This window comes from Haemorhous mexicanus, chromosome 1 (genome assembly GCF_027477595.1).
Source record: "Haemorhous mexicanus isolate bHaeMex1 chromosome 1, bHaeMex1.pri, whole genome shotgun sequence".
In the NCBI taxonomy this organism is placed as follows: Eukaryota; Metazoa; Chordata; class Aves; order Passeriformes; family Fringillidae; genus Haemorhous; species Haemorhous mexicanus.
In genome coordinates, this window is record NC_082341.1 from 14667099 (window position 1) to 14676520 (window position 9422).

The following is a 9422-nucleotide window of genomic DNA, read 5'->3' on the forward strand; positions in this document are numbered from 1 at the left end:
TGAAAATTTAATGACTCTGGATAAACTGGACTGTCCTAAATTTTAGAGTTTCCTGAAGGCTTAACCTGTGAGGTGCCACCTGGTGGAGGTGATGATGAAATGGCAGAGTGAACAACTGGAGAAGTGAATATCAGACATACAGGTTCTCCATAGGGTATGGTTTAATACAGTTGTGTTAGTCCATACAGAACTCCTACAAAATACTAGCAATAGGGGATGAGGGATTGCTGCTGCAGGAACAGGATGAGTGGGAGTAGGTGGATAAGCTCAGCCAAAACTGCAACTACTCCTGTCCCTTACTTGAGAGACAACTGAGTCCAAACAGATGAAAAGGGTGCAGATTAAAATTATGTTATTTGGGATACTGCTGGTTGCATTTTCACTGAGTATTTTATGTGAACATTTTCTACTTGTTTGCATGCATGGCTCAGTATGGGGGTAGTCAGAACTTCACCAGTGTTTTCCATGAGTGCGTCCTGGGGAGTGAGTGTGCCGGCCTTATTGGCATTTAACTGGGACTGCTACAGCTTGTTTTCATAGAGAAGGTCGTCAAAGCAGGAGCACTGGTTTTTTTTTTGGGGTTTTTTTTTTTTTTTTTTAAAGGTTCCCAATAAGTAAGTAAAAAAAAATCCACAGAGGGGAAGAAAGAGAGTTAGAAACTATTTATTAGGGAACTAATTTAGAGTAACTAATTTCTTCACCAGTAATGGGAGAGAGCCTGGACTGACGACAGCTCAGCGACTGCACTGCTTGATCCACGTGAGAAGGACGGGGCAAGGAACAGAAGCCAGCCTGCCGTTGTTCTGGGAGATTGCTCTGCACTGTCACAGATAGAGCAAGTTATTTTAGAGTAAGTACTAAGCTTCAGTAATCTACAGCAATAAGGCTCTAGGACAAGAATGTCCTAAGCAATTAGTGAGGCCTGTTAGTGCTGATCCAGGTCACACAGTTCAGTTCTGCAAAAAAGATTTAATACCACATAGCCCTGCTGGCACAAGTGCAGGAGTGCACTTAGCCTGTTAGAGCTGTCCCAAGGGTCAGTGGGAAGGGCAAGGGAAGGTTTTCTCCTGGCAGGATCCTGCCTGCCCCTGCTGAGCTGGGGCTGTGAGCTCTGCCTGTGGCCTTCCCCAGTGCGCAGCAGCCGGGCAGTGGGCCCAGCCTGAGCCTCGCCGTTAGGTGGTGGTCTAGAACAACGAGAAGAAAATGCTGACTGAGATGCTTAGAGCAGCACTAGGAACTGGGCTGCAACTCTTCAGTGTAATGGGGACTATCTTTTCAGTAGGGAAAGCAAATATTTTAGCATTAACTCTTTTTTTCTTCCCCATATTGAATTATTAGTGAGATGTGCCACATCGTCATATGCATAATCTCCTGACACATGCAGCATCAAAACCACCCACATCCTAAATTCGGTTAAAACTTCATAGTCTTCTCTTCTTGTCCTGTTTTAAACATCTGCTAGAAGAATTGCACCCTGAAGACACTGAAATAGGGTGCAATGCTTTCCCAGTGTAGAGATCTGCCAGATCTGGGATTATTATTGTGGTCGGGGACACTAGGAACAATATTGTATCAAAATGCAATAAAGTATCAAAAGCCCATAAATCCTTTTGGGTTGAGCTGGACCCCAAACTAAAAAAGCACATTTTACTTACAGAAGTTCCCAATAAAGAAAGAAGTAGATTAAAAGCCTATGGCTAAAACAGAAAAAAATCACAGATTTTACAGATCCTGTACAGGTCAGGTGCCAGTGTAGAGAAAATCACTAATGTATCAAGATTTTGGCATCCCTTCTGACAGTAACCTGGAACTAACTTGATGTTTCTGTGAGCACTTTCTGCTTGTGGGTACCTGCTCAGCAAGCCCTCACCATCCTTGAGGCACACTTCCTTGAGACAGTGGCCGCCTTCAGCCTCAGACACATGGAGGGGCAACAGTAGCAATAGGTACAAATAATGCAAAAGAAACTTCCACTGAATCCAGTCTTGGATAATGTAACTATTTTCTTACTGCTTCCCAGAGAGGTACAGACTTATCCTGCTGTGCCCAGTTTGCTGCCAGGCCAGCAGACAGAGACTGCCTTCAGATTCCTGAAAAGCTCATAGCACACTCTGTATTCAGTGTTGTGGTTTAACCCCCTCAGGCACCTCAGCCTACACAGCCCCTCACTGACTCGTCCCCCATGGTGGGATGAGAGGGAGAAATGGAAAAGTAAAAGTAAGAAAACTCTGGGATCAAGGTAAAGACAAATTAACAGGTTAAGTAAAAGCTGCACACACAAGCAAAGGAAAGTAAACCCAGGGATTCTTTCACCACTTCCCCATGGGCCATCCAGCCATCTCCAAGACAGAAGGGCTCCATCACACCTAATGGTGACGTGGGAATCCAAACACCATCACTCAGAATGTTCCCCTTTCTTCCTTCTTCCCCCAGCTTTATCCACTGAGCATGACATTGTATGGCCTGGAATATCCCTTGGGTCAGGAGGGATCAGCTGTCCCAGCTGTGTCCCATCCCAGCTCCTGCTCCTCCCCCAGCCTCCTCCCTGGCAAGAGACTGAGAGAAGCAGAAAAGGCCTTGACACTGTGAGCCCCACTCAGCAATAACAGAAACATCCCTTGTTATCAACACCGTTCTCAGCACAATTTTGAAACAGCCCTGAGCTGCTTACTGTAAAGAAAGTTATCTCTACCCCAGCCAAAACCAGCGCAGTGAGACTTTAAAGAGTTTCCTAGTGTGCCTTTGAGTGATCCATTTGTTCCCCTCAGGAGTAACATGAATAGTATGTCAGATTACTCATAGTCAGCTTTAATCAAGCTTTAAGATAAAGCAGTAGTTGTTTGGAATTTTAGGCTTAAAAATGGAAAAAATACTTACCAGGGAAAGCAGCAGCATGTATCATTAGAAGTCTATTTACAACTCCTTTGGGGCTGTGTCTGTCTTGGCTGAGTTGGCATCATGAGCCAGTCCCACAGAAATCATCCTTGTACAGATTGGACCTGAAATCTTCTGAATTTGCACCTTTCCTGGCTCTACTTCCTAAGCCTGGCTGCTGATGTTCCTCAGAGCAGCCATCATGGACAGGCCAGGCCTCCCTTCTCACCGCCCTACCCTTGCACTGAGACATCACTAGATAAAGCAGGTGACTTTGTTTTCCCTCCTGCCTGTTGCTTTTCTTTGTCTTTTGTTTATTCTTAGTGCAATCTTGCTTGATTTCAGCTTTATTTGTAATCGCATGTAGCCTGTATACAGCTCTATAGCTTGGCTGGCTGCACTAAATAAGGCAAGAAGGCAGAAGGACTAATAAGACAGCTAAAATCATTCCTCTATGAGAGTATCAGGGAAGAGAGTTGTGAGCTCACAGTCGAAACAAACCAGTTTTTAGAGAGATTTTGCTCCATACAGTCTAAACCCATCATCACCACCACAGCAGGAGGAGGCACAGGTCAGGAGCAGCCACAGCAGATCTGACAGTGCCTGTTGGGCCAGCCTGGCCTGCAGTGATGGACACAGGCTGGGATGGAGATCTGCACTCCTTTCCTCAGAGTTTATTCATGAGTAAATGTGCTTTCTCCCAGGCAGCCTGTAGGCTCTGGGGCAGTGTTTGACACTGGCTCAGCTGCTGCCAGAGCAAGCAGCAGTCCAGTGGTCTGCACAGTGCAGCAGGTCCTGGTGCCCAGGGGCAGGACCAGAGGCACAAACTGAAACACAGGAGGCTCCCTCTGAGCAGCAGGGAACACGTTTCACTGAGGGTGACTAAGCACTGGCATAGGGTCTATATAATTTCTTATTTTTGTGAAATCAGCAGCTGTGCTGGTTCCCAGCATGGCAGCAGTGTAATATAGCAGGATTTCATTCTGGATAGGTTCCAGTCCAGCTGCTGATTACCTTTCAAAAATCACTGATTCAGTCATGTGCTGTTTGTTAAGGCTTGAACATCTAACTGTTGTGAATCCAGGGCACTTTGTACACAAATTAATATTATTTAATTAGGATTGTCATGCACACCTGATGCTGATCTGTAGCATTCAAAAATATGGTTTCATTTTCCCTAAGCAATTCTTGCATAGCTAATGTAGCATAGAATTATCTTGTGCCACGAAATCAAGGTGTGAGCTGTACTAGAAAACTAGAAGGAAATTATACCAAGGTGTTGCCTACATTGACATCATGCATGAATTTTGCTTGCCATATATGACCAATTTCTTTGAAAATTAGTGTATACGTCTGAAAACTATGTCTTACAGTGAGTAAAGATAAGGGTTGAAAATTAATTACTGTCAGAGCAGCATTCAAAGCTAGCTTATTTAGCATATATTTATTCAGAAATCAGAGCTCTTATGATGTTTTTATGGATTCTTTTTGTGTTTTTATGTTAATCTTGGCTACAAACCCTCTCATAACAAACCTGGTTAAAAATTAAGTATGGTTTGAAGCCAGTGCAGAATATAAATATACAGTTACTGATATCAATCCTAATTTTGTCTCGTTTCAGAAAGGTCTTTACAGCTTAAGGATTCCCTGTTCAAATACCCACTTTGCTAAACTCTGGGGGAGGAAGGTGCTCCTGGTCCAAGGTCAGTGGCACTGAAGTGCTGAGGCAAAGGGACAGGAGCAGCTTTTTGTCAGAAGAACAAGCCCATGTCCCTGGGGAAGGGATTTTTCTGCATTTGAATTCACTAAATCCGAAGTCAGAAGGAGCTTTCAGAAGCAAAGGCTGATTTCTGGAAGGATCAGTCAGAGAATCCTGGCCTTGGCCTGGGAGCTCTTGTTGCTCATGGAGACAAACTGTGCTGGACTGCAGCTCCCTCTTAGCTCTGCAACTCACCTTTCAAATCAAATCACCTCATGTTGGAATATCTCAGCATACAGAGACCACAGAGCCATGCTTGCCTTTGGAGGGTACGCTCACAGCCTGGCTTCCAGAGGTTCTGGAGGCATCTCTCTTGCAGCCAGTGTCCTCCTGTCCAAGCCATGGAGGTGCCACCTCCAGTTATGTTGTTTATAAACAAATAAAACAGGCAACTTCCACCCTTTCTCTGCTTTTTAATATTGTCTTTAAGATTGGTCTCTGCAGAACATACAGCTTGCATAAAGAACTGGACTGAAGTAAATGAGAGGTATAAATGGCAGGCAGATCTTCTGAGCTTCAGCTGAAGGTGTCACAAGATTTCCCTTTGTAGTGCTGGATTAGCTCCTCACCTTTGCTCCATCTTCCAGTGAAATGAATTCAGGGGTATTGCTCACATGAGAACAATAACTGATGTTAAAACCTGGAAACTGCTGTCAAAACTTAGGAAGTGCTGTGGATTTCAAGCACTAAAGATCATAGAGATTTCACTATGTGGGTACACTGTAATGAAGTCAGTTTTGATTTGCAAGAGTGAATTATACTGTAAAAGTAGAGTAACAGTGAGATAGAAAAGACTTTAATTGAAGCCACCCTCTCAGGAACACCAAGCCCTTGGCTGGCCTTGGCAGCTGTCATTCCCCTGTGTCTCAGTGCACAATCACTGCATAAGCAATGGAGAAACCTCATCATTTTGAACTTGAGGATGAAAGCAATCCTTATTTACAGTTACACCCAGTGAGCATTGTGCACAGGAAGTGTGTGATTATAAAAGTACAGTTAGGACAAGTCTTACAAGTCTTCCCTACCTGACTGTAGCAAGACAAATACTGCCTTTGTTGGATTAGGTAAACTGCAGAAATGCCCCTGCGGTGAAGCAGAGCAGGCCATGGCTTTGTAAAGTTTGTGCAGAGCTGCTCCTTCTGGGGGATCAGTCAGGGTTTTGGGGGTCTGAAGAGCCTCTTTAGATTCTCACAAAGCTTGGAATCTCCGAGAATTTTCCTCTCAGTCAGGGCACTTTCTACTGGAACATGAGCAACATCTGTTTTTACACCAAATAGATTTGACAGGCAATATTTTATAGGATAAAAGAATGTGTTCTGTTAGTAACCATAATTGTTCGAGCCACGGGGCTTGGTTTGCCCAAGTGAACCTACCTTATCCCCTGTCACACTCCTGGGAACTCCCAAGAGAAGCCACACCAGGCTGACAGATGTGACACACAGCCTATGGAGGCCAGGCTGGCTGCCCTGGCACTTCTCCCTTGACCCAGATGGGTGTTCAGCTGCAGCCTGAGCTTAGGGGCAGGTGATCCATCCCACGAGCAGCAGCTCCTGCTAAGCAGCGTTCCTCCTCTCCACTGAGCACAGAGCTCTGTCTTTGCACTGACAGCATCTCACACCAAATTTTGAAGCCTTGAGGCTACATTGCAGCAGACAGCTGGGAATTCAGAGCACAAGGTACTCACTTCTTCTGTATGAAAACATTGCTGCAGCCAGCAAAAGGACAGTGCTGCATCAGACAAAAGTCGATCCATCTTGGGAGGCAGGACAGTATTTAATCATCAAAACTAGTGCAGAAGATATAATTTCAGAATTTTTCAGTCAATCTGACAGGCATTGAAGGAAAGGGCTGCAGTGAACGCCCCCATTTCTGGCCAGCACTTTTGTAGTGCATTCGGATTTTTCTAGTCCCTCCTGCAAAGGCAACATAGAGTTCTGCAATTCTTTTAAGTAGCATCAAGGACATTGTGTTCCAGTTCCACATCCCTGATGTATCAATTAACTTGAGTGACTTGGAACTCTTACCTTGAAGCTGTGCACATAATGTTGACATTAAAAAAGAAAATGCTGCCAACATTTGTTGAAGAGCCAAAAAGAAAGTGCTCTGTTCAGACTCACACCAACCACTCATTGTTCCCATCCTATCTCACAGGATAATCAGAAAGTGCCTGGGCAATTCTCCACCCTTTCCTCATTTTCTCTGCAGGGAAGCATGAGATCAGCAGCTTTCTCCTTTTGTTCATTTTTGTCCTTTGCATGACTATTTGTTTTGATTTATTAGAATTTATTTTCTTAAATAGAAAAAAAGAAAATCATGGGTGTAATGGGTATAATGCAGGGATTCCTGCAGCCCTGGGAAGCTGTCTCTGGAGACCCCTTGTAGCCAAGCTGACTCCCCAGAATTGTTCAGAGCACTTGAATGTTGGGTTTCTGCTCCAAATTTTGCTGCAGAAATTTCCTCCTGGCTGTAGAGGCAGCACAGGGAGATTAACCTGTCTGGGCTAAAGAAAGCCTTGGTGAACACCACTGTAGTGATTAGCAGATTGTAATTGCTAATTTGGTATTCCAGTATTTAGTGATGTCCCTGGAAATAGGAGGTGTTAGTGATATAGAAACATTTACAAATATCTTCCAGCTAGCCAGTAAACATAGACTAGTGATATAGAAACATTTACAAATATCTTCCAGCTAGCCAGTAAACATAGACCCAAGTCTATTAGATCCAGGAAATAAATTCCCTGCTCCTAACATGTAAATATAATAATCAAAAATAGCAACCAAAAGGAAGAAATCTGCACGATTTAGGAGATATTTTAGGAAATTAGGAAGCATACTTTGCATAGTTATGTCATTAATTGCTGCAACTAGTGGGACTGTTACCTCTTTTAAAGTTTGGTCACCATGCCAAGCCAATTTATTTTAATCTAATGTAATCAGGAATCACGTCTGTACATTACAAAACCATGAGCACTAGCCATAAAAACCAACCCTTGCTGGTGCAGAATTCTTTTTGGTAAAACTTCCAGTGCTTTACTCATATAAACTCTGAGTCTCTGTTATCAATCCCTTCCTTTCCCAGCCATAGCAAATGCCTTAAACTAAATGGGATAAGAGCTTCTGGCCACAAGCTATTTCACACTGTTCAAGGCGAGACAGGCCAACAAGAAAAGTGCCTGCAGTGAGGCTGGGTAGCCACTCTTCTGGCAGCACAATGTGTACTTTTAACTGCTGGCAGAATAGCAAAATGAAAGAACTTGAGGTCAAATCAATCCCCAGCCATAAATACCAGGCATTGACCTTAACAACACTTCTTTGGTACATCTAATAGCAAAATTACATAGAAGGTGATATTTCCATTATGATTCATTTTCACTGCCTCAGAGGTACCTATCATTGCTACCCTGTATTGCTGAGTTCCATGGATTCCCATTATTTTTTAGCTATCTTCCAGCCATTTTTTGGTGTTATTTTTCTTATCCTGTCAAAACTACAAAGGAATATAGCCAGCATATGCAGAGTAATCTGAAGAGATTGTCAAAACTGACAAATTTCCAATTGTTGATCTTTTCATCTCTGCCAGATTCTGCTGTAGAGTTGCCTTTCATTCTCCCATCTAATGCTGTTTCCTTCCCTCCCTGAGGGACAGTCACTCTCCTCCTGAGGATTCCAGCAGAAAGGGAAGCGAGGCAAGCTTTCCATGCTCTGGTTGCACCCAGGGTTCCTGTGATGAGCAGGGAAGTTGTGCTCTCCACAGAAGTGCCCAGGGCTCCGTGGGTTTAGTGGATTTTATTTGCATGCCATGAGGGATTACTCTAATCTTCAGGTACACGAAGCAGAGGTAATTCACCTTTTAATCCATATTTAACAAAAGCCTTTCAACACACCTCTGTAGGGCAGCTGACTGTCTTTAGCATTTGAGTACCAAATGCTATTGTGGACAAAGGATAGAAGTTCTGGAACTCTGGGAACACTGGAGTTTAGAGCCCAGGCATTCTGCATGGAACTGATATCTGTCTGTATGTTACTGTCCTGAGCTAGGAATGGTTCGCAGGGATGCAGATCAGCCCAGCCTAAGCATAGACACAGCTGTAAATTAGCACAATTTATTAAAAATAACTCAAAAAAACAAAAAAACCACCCAAAACAAAACAAAAAAATGAACCCAAAAAACCTCCCAGAGAATGAGAAGGAACAAACATGAAAAAGCAAGGGAGCAGGAGTCTGAAAGTAAAATGAGCTTCAAGCCAAAGAGGCTGAAGAGAGTCACACAGGCATCCATCACCACCAGTCCAGCCTCAGCAGCAGGAAAAGAGGCAAAAATAGGGGTTAGCACCCACATCCCCCTCTTGCTGAAGCCAGGGGAGGAGCATGGATTGCTGGCAGCACTGTGGGAATATCAGCTCACACAGATGTGCAGGGTGGTGCTGAGGATGCTCTGCTCTGGAGCAACCCACAATAACATGGCACAAGGGATGGTGCTTCCTGCTACAGCTCTCCTGACTCCTGCTGCAGCTCCTTGGCTAAAGATGCAAAGCCCTTTGCCTCTTCTGGTGCAAGCAGGAATGGGTTTCTACACCTGAAAAACAGCTGATGTGAAAGGGCTCACTATGACTCTCTAGCAAAGGATCTGCATTGTACAATAAATTGAAGTAGTTAAGAAAAATGGGTATGACTTAAACACTTCAGAGCTACACACATATAAATAATATAAATTAATAATAGCCACACAAAAATGTTTAAAATTGGGCTATATTTTGTTCCTGTATTCACAAGTTAGGAGCTTCTTGTAA

General features: G+C 43.8%; 1 long non-coding RNA gene across 1 annotated transcript; it reads left to right on the forward strand.

Annotated features, from left to right (window-relative positions):
- The first annotated feature begins 615 nt into the window (after nucleotides 1–615).
- On the forward strand, nucleotides 616–5050 carry LOC132324364 (uncharacterized). Its single transcript, XR_009485599.1, has 2 exons — nucleotides 616–850; nucleotides 4496–5050. It is a non-coding gene; the product is annotated as an uncharacterized LOC132324364 (long non-coding RNA).
- Nucleotides 5051–9422: the final 4372 nt, after the last annotated feature.